The following is a 19527-nucleotide window of genomic DNA, read 5'->3' as shown; positions in this document are numbered from 1 at the left end:
GAATATTAGTTTATTAGAAATTGATTACTTGAAATTTAATTAAAATAAGTTTTTGTTTCAGATGGACAGTGTTTTCAAGTCAAAGACAGACCAAGGATATACATTTTAACAGATGTAAAATTAATTTTGATAAATCATTATCTGTTATATTTAGTCAAAAAAAGAAGTTGATACTTACTTTTTAATAGAATTTCATGTGGCCCATTCATATTTATCAATGGCACATTCAACCTCACGTGTTGGAATTGAATGGGCTAAATTTCTATTTTTTTGTTTATCTATTATTTACAGTAAGCATTTTCTAATCCAATTTTTATAAATTTTTCAGATAACCAAATATATAAAATAAACATACAATTTTGAGCTAAAGAAATAAAATCGAAAATATTACAAAACTAACTGAAATTTGACTCATTTATGAACACTCTTTCCTATGAGGGATTTCCTGGTTTACGAAAAACAAAAACGACCTTGCTTTGTTAAAAGTAAATTATTTAATTTGTTACATGCTTCCATCGTGAAAGCCAGTACAAATATATACTAATTAGTCCTCACACTACAGGCTCCAGAAAAAGGTGTAATGCAAATGTTTTAAGATTTATAAATTCATTTTTTCAGAAATTTGGAAATTCTCTCTACATCATTTTTCTTAAAATGTATAAATAAATATTTCACATAAACTAATTTATGTGAACACTCATTAGACTTAATATGCATTGAACAAAATTAAAGACACAGTTTAAAAAAGCCCAAACAGTGTTTTGCTATTTATAAGTATTTATTTCATGAAAGATAAGAGATACATTAGGTAACATACTAAGTAAGCTGAACAAAATAAACGAATCACAAATTTTCAGCTCATTTTAAAATGAGAAAATAAATTGTGCAGCACGGAGCACAGCTTAATTCCAGAAATTATTTAAATACTTCTTTTATATGTGTACTACAGGTCAATACTCTCAATTAGACTTCGTGTTATGTCAATCATTGTCCTTGAATATTTCTGATGGTGCAAAAAAATTTATTGCATGTCAAGTTTTGTTTTAGTTTTTCTCATTTTAACATGATTTTTAACATTATATATTTACAATAAATTTTAAAGCATAAAATGAAAGTAAATTAATTTTTATATCTTTAATTGAGCTATCAATGCTTTCAAGAATTAATTTTCTGGTGAAAAGCCAATCCCAACATAAATTATGATACAGTTGAATAATGGTTGAAATTTAATGATACGTCATGTCATGGCACGATATTGCAGAATTACACATTTTGAAAGTTGGTTCTTGTGAAAGTTTTGAGTAATTTATATTCGTCAATAAACATATAATACAGGGTTAAAGAATACATAGAATCACTCAAATAAAATAGGGCAAAGTATGCAAAATTCCTTATTAATTAATTTCATTTATGTAAAAGTATGGTGACTGAAGGTAAGAAATGCTAAAATAAAAAAAGAGGAATCAGGAATTATAAATAGGTTACAAAGAAAACAAATTTAAAATACATGAAACTTAAAATACGATCTCAGAAAATAAATATTTTATTGCTTGTTAAGTAGGTTTGTAAAATAAAAGTAATATTTACAAAAAATAAATAATTCACATTCTCTGACATAAAATTGAATTAATTTTCTTATGGAAAATCAAACTAGAATAAAGTTGATTGTGAAAGATTAGCCAAGGGTCCCAATCCTTGCTTCCGAAACACGCGTGGCAGTGCCTTTCCATGGGGAAATGTATGGAATTAGGTTGCCGGACGCTCTTTCACTGTGTTCCATATAATTTTTGCTAAAAATAAATAAAGTCTTGTTATATAAAAAACATACTCTCTTAAAAAAAAAGGAACGAAACCACTCAATTTAAGGAAAAATTTAGAATTAAAACCTTTCACTCCATTAAAAGAAGGTGTAAAATCAAACAAATATTAAAATATTCGAGAACTTGTTTACTTGAAGAATTAAAGTTTACTAATAAAATCTTCTTAAAAAAAACAACTAAGCCACACAAAAAATTATTAAAAATGTCTGAAATAAATAAATAAAAAGCTAAATTATTAAAATTTCTCAATATCACTCATGATAACAAATTCTCTCACTATAGAATATTTTACAAAAAATTTTTAAGAAAAAAAGGATTCAAGCATCTTACATAAAAAAACATGCTTTTTTAAAATATAAATAAATAAAAACAATATTCTCTGGGGAGAAAATTTTTCTTTAAAAAATTAAAATCAAGAGCCTTAAACGTAGGACAGGATATACTTTAATTGCTTAAACCTTACTTGCTTATTTAGTAAATGGTAAACTTTAGTTACTGATATGCATGCCATGAAAAAATACATTATTGAAGAAAAATAAAAGTTTATATCTGTAAAATAATAATAACCTAGTTCCCGAACTAAGATTTATTTAAAATCAATTTAACAGAATGCGCGGATAAAAAACAGAGATTGAAGTTTGAAGAAAATATTTAATAATTAATTGAGATATATAAAAAATTAAATATATTGTGTGACAAGAAAAAGATGCTTTTGAAATAAAATAATGAAAAAATAGTTAAATAAAACCAATAAGCTAAATATAAATTTTATCGTTTGTTCTAATACTTTTATTCAATTTCAAAATTTAAATGAGTATAAATACAGAATGATAAAGCATTACTTAATATGGTAAGACAATTTATACAACTAATTGGCAATTGAAAATGAAATGTATTTGATTGAATTATAAATGACTAAGTAAATTATCACCTTACATGGAAAAAAAGACATTTTGTTGTTAATATTTTCACAATTCATAAGCTTGTTATGGTCAATAATGATCTCCCATAGAAATCCTTTCCCACAGACACATCTTCATTTTCTTGGAAACTTATCTTTCAAACTGCTATTCTTTCTTCTGGAGAACTAAGAAGGGGATACACAGGTCCTCTTCTTTGCGAATTCTTTTTTATGTAATGTGTTTATCAATGGTTTATGTGATCACATAATTTCTTTTTGAAATTTTCAAGCAAAATGAAAGTATAAGAACAAAATAAAAAAAATTTAATTTTTTAATCTTTTTTTTTTAAAAATACTATTAATTGAGGAAAATCATTTACTTATTCGGATTCAAGGTTTATATTTTAATCAACGCAATAAATATGCAGTCGGAAAAAAAACAATAACAAAATATTTTTTATTTATTATCTTTTTTATCATTTTCTTAGTAGTAAAAAGATTGTTGATTGAGTCAGAAAAACAATTAAACTGTTCATATTCAATATCCTAAAATATATATTAATCAACCTAACAGATTCTCATTGACTTATTTTATGTACAGTGCATGAAATGGAAAAAGGGAACACCTTGATTAACTTTTGATTTAATCATATTTTCACGTACAAAGAATCAATACCATATTTTAAGTTACGAAAATAAACAGAAAAACGCATTCTGATCTGGATAAACATACAAGTTTGTCTATAGTTTCAGGTTTGTAGATCTTGCTATTTTATTTTATCCGTCGTTGAACAACCGACCCAATTTCAACTCCGTAGCCTTGTAATTTTGAACCAATCCAGAAGACCAGGAAACTCCTGGATAAGTACCCCCAGTGTTGTTTATTTGTTATGGGAACATGGGGGGCTTTGCGACTCGATAGATTTAACGTGCATCAGTCGCCATTTACTGCACGGGAATTTCAAAAATCGTGATTCAGAATTTTTCAACGCATATTATAAATATATTAAATATTTTATAACTATTTAAAACTATATTTTTTGCATGGAATTACCTTTGGAAAAACGAATTTTAACAATTGTATGAAAATTTTTTCGATTCAATCAAAAAGCAAAATCGGTCAAATAAGTCCTGAAAAATAAAAATAATTTTTTTTTTTCGAAATTTGGTCCCCTAACTTCTTAATTTTTAGTGCCCATTTCTTGTGACTTAAAATTCGTAACTATGAAAGCAAAAACAAATTTAAATCGTAGAGGAAAGAATGTTTCGCGTTGACATGTGGTAAACAATAATCAATTAACTGTGTGAAAGGTTATTCGTTGCAGGCATATGCCAATATGTAAAACGCTTTTGCAGGGCGAAACAGAAATCTTGGTAGAAAGTGTGCTTTCAGCTTTGCAGTGAAACGAAAACATAGGCAGACAAACAGCAGCCATGTGTTGCAATTTTTTTTTAAAAATGTTAGTTAGTTAATATTCGTTTCTCGGAAGCAAATTTAAAATTTTTAAATTTAAAAATAATTACAAATTTCAGCTATATTGTTTGAATCTTATATTTTCAGCCGATGGACTTACTCTTTTTCTCAAATAGAGAAATTAGCATTTTGCCGGACATAGATGTTCACTTTAAAAGCATCTTTGAAAAGAAAAGGGAATCGCAAGGAGAAATTTTCGAAGTATCTTTGTATTTATTTACAATATATATTAGCATCGAGTCCCCTGATTAAAATAGCCCTTTTTTTGTCCGTAAAATTATACAGTGTAACAATTAAAAAAAATAGAAATTTTGCAATTTTATGGGCATAACCATTTCGAAGTTCCTTCGAAACGGGGCATGATATATTTAGATAGAATACGTGGATGCAAAAAATGTACTTAAAACTTTATTTGCAAAACATTTAAATGAGTCAAAAGTCAATCAATGCATATAAAAATAACATTTTATATTAAAATATTCTTTAAATGTTTTGTTAAATTTGCATGAAATTTCTGATTTTTATTATCGAATAATTTTTGCTTTATGAGAGTAAGAAGTGTCGAATTTTTTTGAAACAGCGGTTACTGCTACAACTATTCTTCATTACAGAAGTAATTTTTACGATTACAATGTATGGTAAATTGCACCATACAGTACAAAATATATCGATAACAGAAAAAAAAATTAGATTTAAATTTACATTAAAAGGAATCTGCACATTATGGGTATCAATATTACTGATTTTAGATTCTTAGAAACACACTTGAAAAAAATGTAAAGTATAATTAATTTAAATATTTTGAATTTGTTTGAGCCCCCCAGTCGGGGGAGACTTGACCCCTTGTCGGGCAGAGTCTGGCGCCATCCTTGATTTCAAGAATTAATACATTGATTCTTTGCTATTTTGTCTACTGCTTTAATTTCGTATGAATGATTTTTACAATATAAATCAAACAATATATATTGTAAAAAAAGTACGTCACAGTAACAGAATTTAAATATACAAAAATAAACATATTTTTAAAGATTTTTGGTTGTATTGATTTAGTATAATAAATATCAATTAAATTTTTTTCATGAAAAAAATTAACTCTTTGCACCATGATGACCTATAGAATCAGTTATTCCAAATATGTTTCTGAGACACCATTTAGAAATATTGTCTCAGACTCAAAGGTAAATAACTATACTTCTAGCTGACAACACTAATTTTTTCCGCCTATAGAATAGAATACAGTGCATGCAAAATCGGAAAAAAATCGTTGCTCTGCTTTTCTTTTTCTGTGAAAAAAACTGACAATAATTACAACCTATAAACATGACATAAAAATACTTTGTCATAAAAAAGTACTTCGATTATGCATTATTCAAGGTGCACACCTTTTGTATGGCAATTAAATGACATAGAAAAGAATTACACAAAAAAAAAGGAAGATATTTTCAAAATTGGAAATGGTAAATAGAATGAATATGGGATTTTATATTTTTATTCGTTAGTTTATATATTCATTACTTTATATTCTTATATTCATTAGTCTATATTTAATTTTTATAAGTAGGATATGTTTGCTTTTTTTATTTCTTTATAGAACCTAACTTAGCTGGAAAAAAAATTGAAAAAAACTTATGTGTATAAGTATAAAAATCTATTACAATATAAATATTGCTTTCCCCCGAATTCCATTCTTTCATCCCTCTTCAAAGTCAAGAGATAGGAAATGACTGACGTATAATAGGAAATGAGCTATGGGATTGCAAATTCAGGTTTTTAAGTCGAACGTCATCGAACTAGTCACTCCTTCTATTCAGAATAGATAAGGGTAGGATTTCTTTTCTAGGGGGGTGGCGGAGTAAAAATTTTGACTCAAAAGGACAACGAGTTAGGAAAGAATCTCGATTTCAATGTAAACAGTGCAATGTCACTTTGTGTGTTGTACCTTGTTTTGAAGTATATCATACAATTGAGAATTTGTAATTTTTACACATGTTTAAAACATAATACAACTGATATTTTAATTAACATTAACCTGTTTAACATTTTCTCATTTAAATAAATATTTTATTGCATAACTTCGTTTGTATTTTATAAATACTATTTAATTGAATAAAGTAAGCTATATATAAATGAATTTTAATGAAGTTGCTATATTTTGTATTTCTAACGAGGTTATCAGTATAATTTTATCTTTCATCTAATTTTCTTTTTTATTTTTAAATTATTACTAATACATTTAAGCAGATCAAATTTAGGAATAAAGTTTTCGGGATCTTTAGCTTCAAATTTGCAAAAAAATAAAAACTTATTGCACTACTTTTGTAACATATCAACTAATGAAAAGTTGCAATAACATTTTTTTTTTTTTAAATTACATTTTTTAAAGAAAAAAGTATTATACGTATTACTCTATGGTTTCAAATTATATGTGCTAAGAAATATTTCGTGTAATAAAACTTGCCTCCCTGTCCACTATATTTACTATTTATAAGAGTAACACTTTAAGAATATTTTATTTATAGTAATTAGCAACGTATTTAAGGAGCTTGTGGGTTATGGATATACTTGAGATTATGGTAGGGCGCAAGAACTTGTTATCACTTAAAAAAAAACATATAAGAGGTTGCATTATGCCTTATAAAATAAATTACACCGTCATTTATGACTTCAAAGATATACAATTCCTAAGAATGAAAAAAAAAACATCATGTCTTTCATATTTATTCCCAAATATTATTATTATTCATCCTAAATTTATTGAAGCTCTTATTTTAAGTTTTATTATTTTCTTGCAGTCGAGAATTTCTCGAAAAGAATCGCAGAAAATACAGTGACAAATCTTCTCTGCATTTCACATTTCGCTAACTTAATGCAACACGTTCTGCTTATTACAGTACGTCTATTTCTTTTAGATCATCTTTCATAGTATTTTTGATCATAAATAGAAAAGAAAGCGATAGGCGAAACTCACTTCATCCGAACACTTATAAGCGGAGTCTAGATTATATTTACCTCACAATAAAGCTTGTTTATTGCTCATTTCAAATGAAACTTCTAAAAACGATTTCAATAACTTAACAAGATCATCACGTAACTAGAAGTATCATTTACTTTTGTATTTAGACCGTCAATAGATGAATATTCTAGTACGAATGACAGTACTGTAATACTTAATTTGATTGTGTTAAATTAATGGAATATTAGGGGGAGTGGAAAGTAAGGTCATTTCGGTGCAGTTGGTATTTGTTACCAAGATTTTATTTTTAATCAACACTGTATTCACCCTCGTTATCAACAACTTTCAAATTCCGGATTGTTTAAAATGTATATCGTAATGTGAGTGACATAAAAAATTTAAAATTTATTTGATTATTTGCAAGGATGGAAAAAAATGTTTGGTATATTAAAACTCACTTAGTTATTTGAAGTTTTAACAACTTGTAATTTTTTTTTACATAATTTATTAAGAAAATTTAAATTTATTATTAAACTTAGTTGTTTTTACTGAAACAAGCTATAAATCGTTTTCTTTAAAATGTATATCGTAATGTGAGTGACATAAAAATTTACAATTCATTTGATTATTTGCTTGGATGAAAAAAAAAATATTTGGTATATTAAAACTCACTTAGTTATTTGGAGTTTTAACAACTTGTAATTTTTTTTAATATAATTTATTAAGAAAATTTAATATTAAACTTATTTGTTTTTACTAAAACAAGCTATAAATCGTTTTCTTTAAAATGTATATCGTAATGTGAGTGACATAAAAATTTACAATTCATTTGATTATTTGCTTGGATGAAAAAAAAATATTTGGTATATTGAAACTCACTTAGTTATTTGGAGTTTTAACAGCTTGTAATTTTACTAATTTAATAAAACGTATTTCCAAATGAAAAGAATTTCGATTTCCTCTCTATCCATGAAAATGTTTCAATATCATTAAACTAAAGTACAAATAAAACTAGTGTCATAGGTGATGGGATTTTAGACAAACGCTGAGAAAGTCCAGAACATTACATGAAGAGGAGAGAATGTTTTTAGAGTTAACTTCAATTGCAAGAATTGTTTTGAAATATATTTTGTAAGCAAAAAAAAAAAATTTTTTTTAAAAAACAATTAATTACTTTAACTAAATTAGTTAAATATTATAGAAAATTGGTAATATTAAAAATTCATAAATTAGTTCATTAAATATTACATTATTATTTAGAGAAGAAATAATTTGCTGCAATTTACACTAAAATTAAATGAATTTTCGAAAATTATTTGAAATTTAAAAATACAAAACGATTTAAAACATTTAAAGATTTAGTATAATAAATTAAGCAATAAATATTGAATAAAATTAAATCTATCGAATAAGTTGAACAAAAAAAAATAACCTGTTTATTAAAGGTAAACTTTTAGTTTGAGTGGGGGTTCAAAAATCAAAAAGAATGTAAAATATTCACATCTATTCAAACAGAAATACTATAGCACAGTGAGTGATTTACGATGACAGCTTATACGCCTCTCAATTTGTGAGCAGTAGGAGGTTGAGGGGGAAGGAAATATTCTAGAGGAGAAAAAGACGGGTTCGCCGCTCCAGAGGCAGATCGTGAACCCGTGAAAACACGGGCAAGCCGCTTTTAGCAAGGAAATGAAGCCCGTAATATAACGGGCTTGACGCCAGGAGGGTTAATATTACAAGTAGCTACACATGCTTTAGTAAATAATAAAAATAATTGATAACAAATAATAGTTATAAATAACACAAAAGAACTTCATAAAGCATATAAAAGCAAATGCGTTTTGTCTGTAAAAGGGATTGTTTTAAATAATAATCACACAAGTAAAATTCATTTCAACACGATTTAAGCAATATTTTAAATAAGCAGTCTAGGATAACAAACTTGATCTTCCACCCCTGAGTGCAGGATGAGGGTAAACTTTGAAATCATAATTATGAACTCCCATTTTTCTTTATTTCATGATTCTCCAAAAAAATTTACTCTTATGTTTTTGTTTTACCCTTATCTATAGGTTTATTTATTTTGCATTATAGATGACGTTGTAGAGGAGAAATTTATATACATTATAGGTACCAACTGCTTAAAATGAATTGTTGAGTTAATTGAACAAGAAGGATATCCATATTTAAAATTTGCTATGTTGTGATCAATTTGATAGTAAGTTGGAAATATTAGACACCGAACTTTTTCAACAATTAAGTTTTATCAATACATAAAAATCAAACGACTTTTTCAACTATTCTTTGACCGTTATTTTTAGCATAGTTAATTGTTTTTTGTTCCGTCTAAAAAATGTGGGTATAATGGATGAAACAATTTAAATTAAGAAAATTAGCAAATAACTTAAATTAGTGAAATTAAAAAAAATATATAAGAAAAAATTTCCAGCTTTTCTTTAAAATTTCCAGGTTTTTATCCATATTTCCCTGATTTTTCCAGGTTTTTTCCAGTATAAAAAAAATTCCCTGATAATTCCAGGTTTTCAAGGTTTTCCAGGTGGGTGGCCACCCTGATTTGATATTTCTCTCTTTTGAGTGAAAAGATAGTCCCTTTTGAGACATTTTGCTGGGAAAGCAGCAGTTTTTAAATTTAAAATATATATTCAATTAGCCAGAGTAATGAAAGGTATAATAGCGGATGATAAAGAGAAGTAAGTAAGTGAAAAAGAATTTACTGTTTGCGTTTGGCGCGCATTAAGGGTTGTCTCCTTTTTAACAGCAAAAATGTTTCTCCTATCCAGCGCTAAAATTAACTCTGCGCCCGAGTAGGTGGAGCCAAGTGCCAACTCTTGGTGAACCAATTATAGTAAAGTTGGGCATTCGTTGAATGTGAAATATTCATGCATTATAAACTATAAGATATGTATGAATAACTCAGTATCAATTTACTCCTTTCAAAAACTATTTTTACTATGTTATGTATAATTAATTCTGAATTATCTCTCATATTTTCTTTACATATATTGGTTTTTTTAAAAACAATTCCTTAAAATACGTTCTGAAAAATTAAGATTAAGAAAAGTTATATATTTCAAAAAATATAACACAATGGAAACTTTTAAGACAGACCATAAAGCTACAAATTTAAAGATTTCAGATCACCTGTCAGATTCAGTACAATTAACAGTGTCTTTATTCGGATCTCACATTTAAAACTTCATCTGCTGAGTCTTACAGAAAATAATTTTAATCCTCATTCAAAAAATTTGTATTTCCACACTTTTAAAAAGACTTCACAATAACAATTGAATTTATATTTTGGAGATGGTCTCAAACATCATCCTTACTTAAGGGTAAACGTATCATATTCAGAGAGATTTAACAATTTTATTTATTTATATTCTAGAAATTTTCCTATTTGGTTTACATAGTGGTTGACTTATACACCTGACCATACCAGAAACTTGATATGTTGTAATCAAAATTGGGTTGACTTTAATCACAGGATATACAATAATTCATCTATTTAAGATTATTCATAATAAACAGTAGAGTAAACTGAATTTAAAAAAAAAAAAAAACAATAGAAGTCATAATATTTATATCCAGTAAACCTGTTTTAAAAGAAGGAATAGAAAACAGACAATATAATTTTAATTTAAAACACTTACAAAAATTTTTTGTTTACACAGGGTATTTGCGACATTTTAGATTTTCAATTCATGGCTTTCCATGACAAATTCCAAGAATTTTTCATGACTTAAGAAAATTACTATTTTCTCCGAAAAAAAAAATCAATAAATTAAAAAAAGCATTATAATAACATTAATTGAAATGATAGATAAAACCCAAACTGTTATACTTTGCATCTTCATAATTATAGATTTTAAATTTGAAAAAACAGTAATGAAAGAGTTAAAGCAATAAAATAGCTGAAAAATACAGAAATGCAAATAATTTTTTTCTTTTTTTCTGCAGAATTATATTCTTTAGATACCTTTATTGTTTAGTCGAAATGAAATAAATACTTCTGATTTTTCTGTTCTCATTTCAGAATAAAAACAATTTGCCAATGACTGGCTTGCTTCAACTGGAATTTCAAATTGATAAAATAAAAAATTCTGAAATCACAGAAGTTTAAAAGATAATTCGCTCTATAAATGATGTTTTTTCTTTCATTTTTTTGAAAGATTATTTAAGATTAATTTTTTAATTAACTTTAAGTAAGCAAAATAATATTAAAAAACTCTTAAAAATTAAATAGTAATATCCTGAAATGATGAATATTTATCAACTAAAATTAAAAAATGAAAAAGAAAAAAGGCAGTTTATTTCAAATCACATTGAAAGAAAAATTAAAGGAACATTAAAATGAATATTAGAGGCATGAATTAAAGCCTTAGCATTTAATTACACACACTAAACTACAAAATAAATAGATTTAAACAACATTTTAAAATTTTTAAAAAAAAAAGTTGAGTTAAGAGTAGAGCTTCAAAAATTGGCCATACTGCATCAAATGTAAACAATATGATCTGCTTCAGATAAACTTATAAAAGTTTGCTATGAACCAAGTCCAGGGCGAAGAAAAAAAAGGGAACTCGGGTACATTAGAGACAACCTCTAAGAGGATAACCAAAACTTATGAGAACAAATTTGCGAGTGGATTTTAAATAATAAGCTAATTTAGGGTAAATTATAAAGAAAAGAGTAATATATTTACCTAAAATGAGTAATTCGGTTTTCAAGAAGTATTCGTAATTGTACCTCAATATTGGCAAAAATATCACTTTACAACAGTCACAGTTCCAATACCATCTGGCCTTAGGTAGAAAATAATTTTTACTTTTTTAGTATATTATTTTCATAAAACACATATAATATTACAATAAAATTAGTATACTAAATTATTTATAATATACATAAACTTGTTCTTAGCATTGATGCAATCTTTATAATAAGCTATGAAGTTTATTTAAAAATGTTTTTAACTTCCACTTTACATATTAACTTTACATTTCAATCAAAAAAGAAAGAAAAGAGGAAAAGAGAAAAAAAAAGAAAGGTAAGTAAGAAAATAAAAAAATAAGCGAAGAATAAAATATTAAGCATATTTTATCGATTTTCTTTTTCTCCAACCTTTTAGCATAAAGAGGCGGCGATATAATTCGTCACTTATACAGCCCCAAAAACTAAAAGTGTCATTTGGCCTTCTATTATTAATTGGTTACAAGACCTTCATTGCATGCCATTATTAATTTTAAGTAACAATGAATAGATTTATTAATAATGAGAAAGTGTAGAGTTGGTATAAAATTTTTTTTATTAACTCGAAAATTTGAAAAAAGATAGAAGAATAAAATCCATAAAATATTTAGCATATTACGATTTAAAAAATGCACTTTTATTGTTCTTTAAAATTTGCAGAACTTTTACATAAAACATTAAAAAGTTAGCATTTTATTAATTTACTATAACCTAAATATGAAGTCTGGAATTGCTTATTAAATAGTTTTAAAAAGTAATTCGATTTGAAATAAATATTTTAAAATTTTTAAATAAATATTTATAAGAATTTTTTATTCTAAAAAGCATTTCTCGAAGCATAATATTTAAATCCGTTTATATTCTTTGTTTTGAAGTAAATATTTTTGATGAAATTTAATACTATTTCCCTTAAAAATAAAATTATTACAACTTATAACTAGAACAATTCTTAAATTTATTGAAAAATGTTTTTATTTTAATTGCTTATTATAAAATGTTTAATATGTTGTATTAAGCACATATTTTAAAATAAAGACTTTTCTTTTATTAGATAAAAGATATATTTATTTTTAATGTTACATGATTCCTAAAAATTTATTATTTTAATAATAGATGGTAAAAACAAGTAGTTAAAAAAATTTCATATAATAGCAGGAAAAAGATAAAGGTACGTTCTTGTTTGCATTACGGCATTTTAGGAAGAAGCCTGAAATGAGCTACTATAACTACTTATAACTATATACATATATATATAATTACCTTTCTTTAAGCCTTCTTTAAAAGTAAAATTAATACGCAATTCAGAAATGATGAAGACATTCAGAAATAATGAATATATTTATAGATAAGAAGAAAAAGTACTTTAAATTGCTGAAATCCTCCTTTTAATCATACATTTTTTTAGTTCAAAGTAACAATTTTTTATGAAATATACTTTTTTTATTTTATTAATTTGCTAACTTTAATTACAATTTAAGTATTATGTTATAATAAATGTTAAAATAGGACATTTTTAATTTATATAAATTGTTTTAATTTATTTAAATGTTCAATATTTAATGTTCATTTTAACTTAAAATCTCAGTTAAATTACTTACTTTTTAAAAACGGGATTCAAAAAGGGTTTTAAGAGTTTTGCATAAATAAAATATGTTTAAATTTTTTGAATTTTTAGAACAAAACTCTAGTATAATAAACTCAATAATATATTTTTCAAAAAATTTTGGGATAATATTTGAAAATAGTAATTGCTAAAGAAATTCTGTTTTTAAAAATTGATTTCTCTCAATATTTGGAATTTTTATTAATTGAATTTCAAAATATTAGACAATTTACAATAAAACGATTTACTGATAAAATGATTTTATTTTAAAATTTAATACAGAATATAAATGAAAATCAAAATTATACTTTAAAAATGCTCAACATATTTATTTTTCATTTACATAGCAAAAATATTTTTTCATGTAGCATCATATTTATATTTAAAATAGTTTTAAAAAAAACTTAAATAAAATCTTTCAAATGTCATATAGAGAGAGGGAGCTGTTTATTATTTTATTATATTAATCAAAATTATACTTTTAAAATGCTCAACATATTTCTTTTTCATTTACATAGCAAGAATATTTTTCCATATAGCATCATATTTATATTTGAAATAATAATAAAAAAAAATCTTTTAAATGCCATATAAAGAGGGTGCTGTTTATTATTTTAGTCGTGTTTTATAAAGCTTCTGATAGATGGCAGGGAAATTATTTTTCTAGCTTTCACATCATATACCTCCTCAGCAAAGGGAGAAAGAGGGCTTTATTTTCTTCAGAATTCGAAAAGATTAGAACAGTCAGTTTCATATCAAATCGCTAAAAATCAAGATAAGAACAACAGTATCAAAGATTATTTTCTTTAAAATATTATGGCAAAACAACAGCATAAAAGAAAATGGAAATCCCTTTCCATAAAATAGCATGGCTAACTGATGGTTAATAAAATTAATTTCTGCTAACTAAAGCTCTTTTCAGTCACAGATGACTTAATACTGTCAATAATACTCTAAATAAAACCTATTTTATACTTAATATGTTATTTTTTAAAATTTAATGTTATTTTTATAAAATTAAATTTGAAAAAAAAAAAAAAAAAAACATTTCATGCCATCATTTTTTTAAAGTATTCTTATTCTTTGTGAGTGGAAAGTTTATTTAATTTTTTCCTATGAAGGGGAAAAATACTAATTGAGCTCAAAAATCAAAAATTCGTTCTTTTTTTAATTGAAACTATAGAATTATGTAAAGGAACATTATGTTTTATGGAGACAGCTAATCCATGTTATCCACTACGGCAAATCTTACATTAACAAATTAAAATGTTATAGAACAAATAAATAAAGTTTTATTTTAATTAATTATAAACTCTTTCTTTATTAAAAAAAATTAATAAAGAAAGTTGATTTTTAATACTTTAAACTTTTATGAATAAAGCCTTTTTATAAGTAACCCTTTCTAGTTCAAACGAAAATTACTTTTAAAATGAATGTTGTTTTTCTTATGGTACTTGATATTTATCTGGTAAGAGATTGAGTGTTACATATGAAAGCATCAAAAAATGAGCTGTGAGTTAAGTAAATTTTTGCATGATCTTGGAATAAATAGAGTAATTTGAGTAAATCTATTTCCTTTTTTATAATATTCTGTATTGTATTATACCATTCCTTTTAAATAGAATTTCTTTAAAAAAAAGAACTCTATAATTCAAAAAGAAGTCTATGACTAAAATAAAAAAAAGTAAAATAGTTTGAAAATCAATTACTTAATTTATGGTGAGCTTCTTAAACATTCCAGAGGAAATATATAATAATTGTACCAAGTATAATCATATTTTTTTTACTATCCCCAAGTTGTATTGAAAATACTGTTATATAAAACTGTTATGTGTTATATGAAAGTACTGCTTCCCTCATGATGTTCTGATGATTTTTTTGCCTGCTCTTCTCCTTTTTCTTTTTCGAATTTACAGTAAAATTTTCACTAACATTTCCTTGACTTATCACTATTTTAAGAAATATTCTCTTTTACGAAAAACTTATTCCCTATTCCTGAAATAGTAAATTTTTTCCCTATGAGTTTTTAATAAACATTTCAATCATTACTATAAAAATAATCTTAAAAACTTATGAGAGAACGTTGTCTTACAATATTTTCCTTTTATTGATTAATAAAAAAGGTTTGACAGAAGATGCAAAGCAAATATTTTGCATGTAAGGATTTACATATGGAAAAAAATTATTTATGAGTATAACGTTATAAATTGAAGATAAATGCAAGATAAGTTAACTACGAATTTGTAATTGTTAAGAAATGCGATATTATATATTAAAAATTTAAATCCCTTCCGAAAGAAAATTCTGTCTACAGCTTGATATATAATATTTTAAAATGTATGAATGAATGATGAAAGCACAAAATTATTGACGAAAGATCCGATACTTCTTATCTTGCTGTTGAAAATTTCTTAAATTATATATTTTTTGCAATAAAACACAAGTTTCAAGTGAGAAAAATCCAAACAGCATGGTTCTCTAAGACAAGGTGTGGAGTTTTGTAGGGTTGCTTTGCTTTTGATTCTCTAGAATCTCGCCAAAAACCATTTACACGGGTGTCCGTAAACTGATCGGTGTGGCTTTTGAAAAGAGAATGAGAGGAGGTCTTCGTAGGGAACCCCCATCCCCCGGGTCTTGACCTTCAAACCTTAAGCTTTCGCTATCCATTTCAAGCAGAGAAGAAATTTATAACTCATGTGTTGCGATAGCATAAAATGTGTCATTCGGAAAATCTTTAATACAAAAATAAGCAACTTCATTTACAAATTAAAGAGCAAAATAGTTTTTTTTAAACTAGAATTATTTCATTTTAAAAAGTTTTATTTTAAATTCAATTTCTTTAATAGCAAATTAGACTAAAATAAACATTAAAATTTCCCCCCTTTCAATTTTGCTTTATAGTTAAATTTATCATATAATTTAATTCAAGACTTACATAACACTCTAATTAAGGTGGAAAATAGTACAAGACTCATAGCATAGTTTAAAAAAAAGTTACCAATTTTTTCCGCTACTAAATCAATTTAATATTCAAATCAAAAGACATATAGAAAAAAATTACTTCTTTCCCAGTAACTATTGAATAATGAAAGAAACATAACTTGCAGTGGCAACACAAAATAATAAACACACATTTAATTATTTTCAATGCTGATTTGGAAAAAATGTTTCCTATGCATGCATTAAAAAGATTCCTTGCAACCAATTTTTTGGGGGAGTTAACAACTATAAGTATGTGTAAAATGTTTTAAATCTCCAGGGTTAGTGGTGTAACCCTGTTTGAAATAGAAAAAGAACATTAAGAGTTCCGAAATTTCGACTTTTATCGAGTTGAAATATTAGTATAGTTTTCAGTTGAAGATACAGAAGCTCAATATTTCAGAAAAAGCATAATTGTTTAGATGAAATAAAATTATTTTGTAATTAGGACTTATTAGGGGAGATCTTTAAATCATGAACAGGTGAAAAATAAAGCGGTATTTCTTGCTGCCTATAAATGACAATTTTCATGCTACAAAAGGAAATAAATTTCATACCTCCCTTTTAATTAGTGGAACTCTTTTAAAATTAGTCAAGTAGAATTCCGACAATAATAATTAATGCTAATAATAACTTTTTCAAAAACACGCCTTAGTAGATAAATTACTTATCATGCACATATTTCACTAATAAAATTATTTTTAGATTGTGACATGATTTATGCCTTGACTGCAGCAAAAGATTTGCCTACAGTTCATCAGCCTCCACAGTCGGACTTTTGGAATGATTCTAAATGTGCATCATACACTCACAAATAACAGTTTTTCGTCATAGACTATTTGAACGCATCCTTTTGTTCTTCTACTGGGAGGCTCCGTTACCTGTTCGTTTCACTCATCAGCCCCAGTAGTTGCTTGTCATTCATGATTGTAGATTAAAAGAGGAGAAGTGTTTAGGTCCCCCTTTCTTTTATAAAATTACTGCCATTAGTTGTATTTTGAAGATTACTTAGTTTAGCAAATAAAAACAAGGAAAAAATCGGTTCTCGCAGAGAGTTATTACACAATAAAAATGCAGTTTCTGCCCATGCACAAATTTTTTTCTTCTCAGAACCAGAAGCAGTGGACATAAACCGTTCCTTCCCCTTGTTCTTAAAAGTTGATTAAAAATCATTTTGTTTGTAAAATATATAAGTATTATAATTTTCGCGTAAGCATATTTTATTTTAAGAATCCTAACAAAAATTAGATGACAGCTGATTTGAAAATAATCAAACGTACTTGAATAAATAATTAAATTAAGAACAAAATGTGTGAGACAATAGCAATTAAAACAAGAAATAATTTTTCTTGCTAATAATATATAATGATGATCTTATATGATATACCGGATCATATTCAAAACTGCTTTTATCTCTCTTTTTTCCTAATATTTTTTATTTTTTAAAACGTCTATATAAATGTTTAGATTTATATTTGGCAATATTTATAAATTTTTTTTTCTTTTTTAGTAAATTTTTATGTCAAGGGAAGTTTGAAGTTATGAAAATCACGTAAAAGATACATTTTTCTACATTCCAATGGAAAAATATTTATTATATAGGGAAAAAATCTTTAAGTGAAAAAAAACTCTGTATTAAACTTGATCTTTTCAGCATGCCAAATTTCAACTTAGTTGCATTCCTGCAGAGTAACTTTGGTCTATTTTCCCATCAAGTTTAGAAGTTACAAATTCTCAAATTAACTATCGAATGCTAATTTTTTTCTTCCATTGTAATCCTTGTATAGTTTTCCACACACCTTAGTAATTTAAAGTTCTAAGTGAGCAGAAATGCAAAATGAATAGCAAACGTTAAGTTAAACTCACAAAACAAGCGGTGTCCCTTTCAATTTTCTGATATAGAAAAAAATTTATTACAAACTTATTTGATATAGAGAAAAAGCAAGTATCAAGTTCGGTGAGCACGGCCGCCTTTTTTTTTCTTTCCAAGTTCATATGAAAGGAAATTTTTAGGATTGGTCAGAGAGCAACTTAATCGATTAGATCAACTTCAACACTATAGTCTCAAGTAAAAATCAGTAAGAGTCAAAAGAAAAGAAAAAAATCAGGTTAACATAAGCATTAATAAAAAAGCAACGCACAAAGATCAAATCAGGCTATAATTTTTTATCTTCTTATACTTGTAGTTGATTGTTTCCCACAATGAATTTTTTTCTTTTCATCAGGGATAAATTTTAATATTTTTACTTGAAATTACCTTAAAGTGTTTTTATATTCCTGTATGGTTAATTTATACATAATTACTGTCCTTTGTCTTAGCATCATTTCTTATATAAATATGAATACTGAAGAAGGAAAAGAATTAAGTGACTTCATAGGAAACATATTTAGGTTAACTCTTAAACAATTACTGTAAAACAAATAACATTGTTATTGCTGAGAATGTTTCCAAGCTTTAATGATACATTTTTATTGGAGTTCTTATTGACAAGTCTAGTAAATCATAGATTGTTCAAAAAACTTGAATGTAAACATTATTTCAAATTATTTATATAAAAACAGATGCAAATTTTACCCACTGCCTCCTCGTTGCCCAGACTGGTCAATCATAAAATTATAATAATTAAAATATTTTTAGGAATGAATGCTCTAAAATTAGTAACTTGTAGTTCAAACACTTTTGTATGTGGTAAGAACTAGATCTCTTTTTCTGCACATCTAAAAATATTAAGTTTTTTATGTATCAATATGAATTAATCAGTATGTATTATTATAATGTAATGTCAAAATGAGAATCATAAGAATCAATGCAATTTTAGGAAGAAAAAAAATTTGTATGTATATTAGTGTGTCCGTCATGATATTTAAATATTGATTACTAGAAGAAGTACATGCGTTTGTTTTAGAATAAGAATTTGAAATTTTTTTAAATAGGGACGAGCTGTTGATGGGGTGCAGCTGTAGATCCCCTTTCTGTAGGGTAAAAAGGAAAATTAATGATGTCCGGTTATGGGTTTTTCATCCCTCCCT

The 19527-nt window shown here is 25.8% G+C and overlaps 1 protein-coding gene across 1 annotated transcript in view; it reads right to left on the bottom strand.

The window, feature by feature from the left end:
- Positions 1 to 759: 759 nt before the first annotated feature.
- LOC147801945 (uncharacterized) overlaps positions 760 to 19527 on the bottom strand; it is a 75163-nt gene continuing 56395 nt past the window's right edge. Inside the window, exons 13-14 of the mRNA XM_087154602.1 lie at positions 11872 to 11971; positions 760 to 1790 (exon numbers count right to left, since the gene is read on the bottom strand). The gene's annotated coding sequence lies outside the window, so the exon portion shown is untranslated. The remainder of the gene's footprint in view (positions 1791 to 11871; positions 11972 to 19527) is intronic.

Source organism: Parasteatoda tepidariorum, chromosome 11 (genome assembly GCF_982258835.1).
Source record: "Parasteatoda tepidariorum strain Cologne lab strain chromosome 11, Ptep-v5.0, whole genome shotgun sequence".
NCBI lineage: Eukaryota > Metazoa > Arthropoda > Arachnida > Araneae > Theridiidae > Parasteatoda > Parasteatoda tepidariorum.
This window is presented reverse-complemented; position numbering and strand designations above follow the sequence as displayed.